This window comes from Pogona vitticeps, chromosome 13, assembly GCF_051106095.1.
Source record: "Pogona vitticeps strain Pit_001003342236 chromosome 13, PviZW2.1, whole genome shotgun sequence".
NCBI lineage: Eukaryota > Metazoa > Chordata > Lepidosauria > Squamata > Agamidae > Pogona > Pogona vitticeps.
The window spans coordinates 9,553,620-9,561,285 of record NC_135795.1 but is presented as its reverse complement, the minus strand read 5'-3'; the positions used below and the strand labels follow the sequence as shown (position 1 = coordinate 9,561,285).

At 43.6% G+C, this 7,666-nt stretch overlaps 1 long non-coding RNA gene across 1 annotated transcript; it reads right to left on the bottom strand.

The window, feature by feature from the left end:
• Nucleotides 1-206: 206 nt before the first annotated feature.
• LOC140702569 (uncharacterized) lies at nucleotides 207-5,043 on the bottom strand. Its single transcript, XR_012081776.2, has 2 exons — nucleotides 4,918-5,043; nucleotides 207-1,773 (listed from the first exon to the last, which is right to left on the bottom strand). It is a non-coding gene; the product is annotated as an uncharacterized LOC140702569 (long non-coding RNA).
• Between the last annotated feature and the right edge of the window lie 2,623 nt (nucleotides 5,044-7,666).

The window sequence follows — 7,666 nt, the reverse complement described above, 5'->3', positions numbered from 1 at the left end:
ATGGCGGCCGGATGGAGAAAATTCGCTGAACGGTGAGTTTGGGCCCCATTGGAACGCCCCAATGGGTTTTTCTGTTTCGTTTAGCAATGTTTTGCCATAGCGACTGTTAATCTGGAATGAATTAACCTCGCTATGCGGGGCACCACTGTATATACAAGGAGAGCAGTACAAAGCATCTCCCTTTGTTGAGACCAAACTGACCTTGAAGAGTCCATGAGGTGTGATAGAATGTCATCCTAGGACTAAGGAGTCCTGGGTTCAAATCCCCACTTGACCAAGGAAATACATTGGTAGGTGACACTGGTGAGACCATTCTTTGAACATCTTTGAAAACCCGGTCAGAGTTGCCATATGTCAGAACCAAGTTGACGGCAGCTAACAACAGACTGTGATTTTGCGATGATTATCGTTTGAATCTAGATCGTTTTTCATCTCTCCATTTGTATTTGGAAAGAACCCGGAGTTCTTGTCTGCTTGTTTATAATGGAAAGGCACAATCAGACATTAAGAAAATAAATGGAAAGAAAGCAAACTATTTAGCCCGATCAATGACAGAAGAATGTCATAATCCATTAGCTCTCTAGGGGGGAAATGAAATGTCATAAACATTCACATTTGTTAGGACCCAAAAAAGAACATTACTCTCTGTCTAGCTTTCTCACTTGAAAAATCGAATTTCTACTGAGTCACCTTGCCCAGCAAAATACCAATCGATATCAATGCCTATATTAAAAATCCATCCCATAAAACCAGCGAGGGTGCTGTTCCACATGAAGATGAAACGATCTCAGGGAGTAAAATACACAGTATAGATTTTTTTTTCTTTTCTTCTTTTAATTGCTACAAAGGAACTTGAAAGCGACCAGGGCAGCCGCGGAATTGACCAGCTGTCAGGATTGGTGGCCATCGAGTGATGAGGCACTCCGGCAATCTATCAAAGGGGGAAAAATAAGAATAAAAACAACAAAGTCACCTTGTCGGTCAGAAGAACGAAACCTCATTCTGTTTAGGAAGGTCCGTTTTAGCTCAGCGGCTGAGGTCTCTGGCTGCAGAGACAGAGGTTGGGATGGTTGTGGTGGGTATTTCGGGCTCTTTGGACATGTTCTGAAGGTTGTTCTTCCTGACGTTTCGCCAGTCTCTGTGGCCAGCATCTTCAGAGGACTGGAGTAGGAACTCTGTCCATGCTCTCTTGCTGTTTGTTGGATAGTTGAATATTTATAGCTGTGGGAACAGCTTTTGTCCCTTTTTTTCACGAGATAGGGTGATCAGCGTGTTTTTGTTGTGGTAAGGAGGGAGAGATTATCTGTCACTCTGATTGATGAGTGTCATTAGCTGGTCTTTTTTTTTTGCAATGATCCCTGGTCCTTGTGACTGGATAGAGTTCGTTGACCTTTTGCAGGCTGCATTTTTTCAGTATTGGGCACCAGGCCGTGTTTAGTTTTAGGCCTTCTTCCTTTTTGTTGAAGTTCTGTTGATATTTATGGATTTCAATGGCTTCCTTGCGCAGTGTAACATAATGATTGCTGGTGTTGTCCAGTACTTCAGCATTTTGAAATAGAATTTCATGTCCTGCTTGTTTTAGGGCATGTTCAGCTACTGCTGATTTTTCCCGTTGTTTTAGTCTACAGTGTTTTTCATTTTCTTTGATTCTGGTGTGGGTGCTGCGTTTTGTGGTTCCAATATATACCTGTCCACAACTGCAAAAACAAGTCCTCCAAAGACATCCATCGTCACATTTAAACCAAAAGAGGGGGGCGGAAACTGCAGAATTGCCTACAACACACGGAGACAAGAATGATTTTAAAATCAACACAGACTTGGCTTTGACAATGCCAGAATTTAAAAGCTCTCAAAAGCTTTAATGCAGCCTTGTGATATGAGCTGAGTCGCTATATGTGAATGAACATTGGCATATTATTTTGCTAACCGGCAGTTTTCTCTTCTCCTAACAATTCCGTCCTGTCAGCCAGAAGAAATGTTTTCACCTGAAACTTCTGGCAACGATAAAGCCAAACAGAAGGGGTGGGGACGTCTCAATAAAAGCAATTTCAGTGGTGAGGTTTGACTGATGTGAAGAGACAATGGAAGTTTTGATAATGTTAGGAATATCAAAGGAAGAGGGGGATCCAGGTGGGTAGACCAGAAGAGGCAGGTTCTTAAATAAATCTGATCCGTCAACATAAGGAAAAGACAAAAGCTTCAAATCTAGGGAAACTCCAGTCATTTATTTTCCTGTCTATCATTCAAGAGAAGGAAAAATTACTGGCATCTAGTTTTTAAGAGTACAAAGGACTGCTTTGTTCAAAAATTGCTCTCGTTACATGGAATAAAGGAGGGGGCTCACTTTTTTCCCCTTCCTTGTCTTTCCTCCCACCAAATATTTCAGATTAAAACAATGTATAGAATGTTCCCCATTCTTCCAGGTATGCAGCAAATATATTTCATGTCACAGGTAAAGATCCATTTGCTCTCTTGCTGAAATATCAACACAATTCTTGGAAATCTTAACACAATTCTTGAAATTCTCAACACAATGCACGAATCACACATTGCTCTCACACTATGGGGTGGTATATAAGTTAGAAGAAGAAGAAGAAGAAGAAGAAGAAGAAGAAGAAGAAGAAGAAGAAGAAGAAGAAGAAGATGATGATGATGATGATGATGATGATGATGGCAATGAAGAAGAAGACAAAGAAGACAAAGAACAATCAGAGGTTGCAGATTTCAGAAATATCATCAGAGCTACAAAAACATCAATACAAGGAACAGCATATATACTACGTTGATATTTAACACATACAGTGGTTCCTTGCTTAACAATGATAATCCGTTCCAGGAAAATTGCCGTTAAGCAAAAACATCATAAAGTGAAATTAAAAACCCCATTGAAATGCATTGAAATGCGTTCAATGCATTCCAATGGGCTAAAAACTCACCGTCCAGCGAAGATCCTCCATACGGCGGCCATTTTTGCTGCCTGTATAGTGAGGAATCCGTCCCTAAGCATAGCGGGGAACCATTCTGAGCACCCAGCAGCCATTTTGAAAACCCGACGATCAGCTGTTTTTGATCGTCGTAAAGCGAAAATCGGTTCCCAAAGCAGGGAATCGATCATCGCTAAGCAAAATACCCCCATTTAGACCTTTGTTTTGCGACCACAATTGCGATCGCAAAAAGATCATTGTAAAGCAGATTCGTCGTAATGTGGGAGAATCGTTCAGCAAGGCACCACTGGACTTAGGTTTTTGGATAATACTTGCATCTGTTATATGATACCAGTCAATGTTTTTTTATAATTTTGATTGACCATGACTGATATTTTTAATAATAATAATAATAATAATAATAATAATAATAATAATAATAATAATAATAATAATAATAATAATAATAATAATAATAATAATAATAATAATAATAATAATAATAATAATAATAATAATAATAATAATAATAATAATACTTTCTGGCAGCATTAGGATAGGTGAAAAAGGATGAGATCGCGGCACCTGCCTCACTCTATAAACTTTTCCCAGGGCTTAGACAGATGACCTTTTTGGATTCCAGTTGCTCAAACCCCCAGCCAGGAGGATCAGTGACCACACTAGCAGGAGGATTTGGGGAGTGGTCATCCTGAAAATAACATAGCCACATGCTGCTTTAAAAAAAAATACAAAAAAGTCTCCAAAGACAGCTGAGGTAGTTGCAGACTGACACGAGCAGCTCCTCTTGTTTTTAATTCGGGTCTGGTGGCCCAGAGAGATGCCAAGATGCATCTGTGGGAATGACGGGTTGCAAAACCGGGGCTGTTTCTGTTTTCTTTTGTCTTGCAGTCAAAAGACAGAAATACCAGGGTTCCCTGCTGGGGAACAGACAACATCTGACAGAGCCGATGCCTCTTCCCTCTGGAATGCGTTGCTAGGAATGTTTTGATTCTTTTGCATCTTAAGGAGGGGGGAGATGTTTAAAAGGAGGCGTGAGCATTTCAGCTCAGCTTGATCCGTCTTAGCCTATTCTAGAAGAAGAAGAATTGTGTGCTGTCAAGTCAGTTCTGACTTGGGGCAACCCTATTCAGGATTTTCCAGGTAGACAGTACTCAGAACTGCTTTACCCTTCCCTTCCTCTAGGGGTCATCCTGGGGACGGAGCAGCTTGCCCAAGGCCACCCAGGCTGGCTCTTTTCCACACTGCCGGAATCGAACTCCCAACCTCTGGCTCCACAGCCAGAGACCTAAACCACTGAGCTATCCAGCCGTCCATTTTCACCATACTGTGGATGCAGAGATGACACTGCAGCAGAGATCAGAACGTAACTGTGGACCATCGGTTAGCTGCTTGCAGCATTCTAGTTACTTTGGAAGACTGAGAAAGAAATGAGTTACTTTTCAAAAAATGTTACTGTAATGATTAACCATTACTTTGGGGTCCCTGGAACTGCAACTATGGCAAGTTACTTTCCAGGCTCTGGTTTGGCTGTCTGGTTTCTTAAGGCAGTTAAGAGAATGTCACGCACCAAGTCCGAAATAAGCTTCTTCTCAGTTTTCTCCCCTTACAAGCCGGAGGAATAAGTTTAAAGTTTTGAAACTGTAGCTCTGGTTACATATAAACATGCAAAGGCTTAAGAGGGCTGAATGCCATCAATCATACTTCTGGACCGGCTGCTCGGCCGATTCGTCATGGCATTGTGGAAATGCATTATTCCTAGAGGCAGGGGGGGTGGGGTGGTGCCGAAACGAAGGAGGAGGGGGTGTAGGGTTGTATGTATCTTTTTCCAGCCCTCTAGGACCAAAAATGAATGCTAGGTCAGCCTGGCCGGCCCCAAACATTTTGCTTCCTTAAAGCAGAACATTCACTTAATCAGTTCCACCCAGCCAGCAACCCATACGGAAGCATAACTCACAGAAACATAAGATGCTACCTTTTAACTGATCAAGCCATCGACCTTAATGTTGGCAGTGACTTTCCGGCGTTTCCAGGCAGAATCCCTTTTTAAGAGTGTTCTCTAACCTAATGTTCTCTAGTGGTCTCCATAGCAATGGGATATTTTGGATTTCTGGAAAACAAATAGAGATGGGCATGAATCAAGCTACGAACCAGAAAAACAAACGAATCAGGATGGTTCATGGTTCGGTTGGCGACCGAGTTCGTGGATGCTGTTTTGCCAAAGCAAAATGGCACACCGAATTTTTCCCCCCTAAGCACTTCCTTTTGCTTTGTCAAAACGGATGCATGCCCACTTCCTTCTCACTGCCCCATTGCCTGACTACCTGGGTCCTGCTTCCACTGTTGCCTCCTCCCCACTGCCACTACAGGCAGTGGGCCTACTTCCCTTCCAGGAGTTTGGCCTGCTGCCTCTGTGAAGGTGCCTCAGTATCAGCTGGGTGGCAAGTGCATGCACAAAGACACCAGTCGGCTGCCCAGAAGCAGGGAAATGTGAGAGAATAGCTGAAGTCTCAGCACTACGCTCCCTTTCACACTGACTAGCACTTGACATAATAAGAAGTCACTCTAGAAGTATTCAAGTAGAAAAGGAATATCTTTACTTACAGTTCACATCTTCAGTTACAGTCAGGAAAAAAGAAAAAGGGAGGAATTGAGTTTCCACCACATGGAAGAGAAATCCTCCATGTCTGCTGGGTGGTCGAAGGTCAGAGAAAAAGAGCAGAACTAACAACAAAATAATGGAAGCAAAGCAAAGAAAAGGGAGAGGGGGAGCTTTCCTTAACTGTTCTCTAACCTAGTGTTCTCTCGGTTCCACCCAGAGAACCTCCTGCCAGAAGCAGGAAAAGGGTTGCCAGTAGGTTAGTGTAAAAGGACAGTCACTTTAGAGTGTAACATTTCCCTCCCACTGGTGGCCAGTGTAAACGCATGCAAGATTGTTATTTTTCCAGCAGGTTGTTGTCTGAACATGACCCCACCCCACCCCCAGGATGTGGAACCCAGATCTCCCAAATAGGCTCAGGAATAGGGAAAGCTCTTTCAAAGTTCGGACCAAAACCCTGGGAAGATTTCCCATGAGCTTCAGAGTCACCAGGCAATGCTGTAGCTGGTGAGACCCATAGGTTTCATACACAAGAGTTGAACGGGATTGGCACAAAGATACCTCTAGCCCAGCATCCCACAGTGGCCAATCAGATGTCTTTGGAAACTCCACAAGTGAGACGTGATGATAATAGACCTCCTCCTAGTTTCATTCCTCAACAACTGATATTTAGGGTTATCTTACTTCTTGAGATATTATTTGAATGGTTTTGCCAGCTTTCAGTCTAAGGCAGCTCACAAAATCACTTGGGAGGATCGGAGAAGGCCTTGTGCTCAATCTTAAAGAGATGACACATACAAAAAGAATGGATCAGGAGGGAAGAGGAAAAAGAAGCTAAGTCAAGTCCTGCTTCGTTTCATGACGTATTTCTGCTCTAACCTTCTATCAACAAATGCCAGGGTAGGGTGTGATCCACAAATCCACCATCCTTCAAAGGCTTGGAAAACAACTTTTTAAAACTTCTTTAAAACAGTTAGTGTGACAACGATTAAGAGAAAAAGCCATGAACAGGAAGGTTAAGGGCTGACTGTTGTCATCACCCCACATGTGGGTGGACTAAACGGATTTAACCCAGGGTCAAAACAAATGCAGTATCGGCACCAGCCTCGTCTACAGTGGGAGAACCAGCTTCCAGCATGGCATCACAGCCAAGGAACCCTCCCTTCTGGGTCACCTCATGGTGTAGAATCATAAAAAGGTAAAGGTAAAGGTTCCCCTTGACAATTTTTGTCCAGTCGTGTTCGACTCTAGGGGGCGGCGCTCATCCCGCTCTTCAAGCCATAGAGCCAGCGTTTGTCCGAAGACAATCTTCCGTGGTCACATGGCCAGTGCGACTTAGACATGGAACGCTGTTACCTTCCCACCGAGGTGGTCCCTATTTATCTACTCGCATTTCCATGCTTTCGAAACGCTAGGTTGGCGGGAGCTGTGACAAGCGGCGGGAGCTCACTCTGTCGCGTGGATTCGATCTTACGACTGCTTGGTCTTCTGACCCTGCAAGCACAGGCTTCTGCGGTTTAGCCCACAGCGCCACCATCATAGAATGATGGAGTTGGAAGGGGCTTATAAGGCCATGGAGTCCAACCCGCTGCTCAAGGCAGGTGTTGAAAGCAAAGTGGATCTGACCGAGGGTAGTCCAATTTTCTCTTGAAGGCCTCCAGCCCTGGAGTGCTGGCCACCTCAAAGGGCCATTGGGTCCATTGTCGTACTAATTTAACAGTTAAGAAGTGCCCTACTCTCAATAACAGGACACAGAAGAGTTGACCCTAGAGATGGACACAAACCACCTAAAGGGAGATTCATCTTGGTCCATGGTTCATAGAAGTCCATGTACCATGAACCATGGATCTATAAGTTTTTCCCCGAACGAACCATTCCTGGTTTATTCAGGATTATTTTTTTTTAAGATAGCCCAGTGGGTGGAGGGCAGGCTGTGGAGTGGGAGGGGGAAACGAACTAGGAGCTTTGGAAATCACCCCAAAATTCATTGGTTCGGGAAAGTTCGGGTTCTACAGTTTGGACCAACCCGAACCGATCCAAATCAAAGAATCAGCTATTTTTCATTAATTTCCTGGTTCATTTTTAACTTTGCACCCAGATCTCGTTGAAACCCAGCAGACTGGAC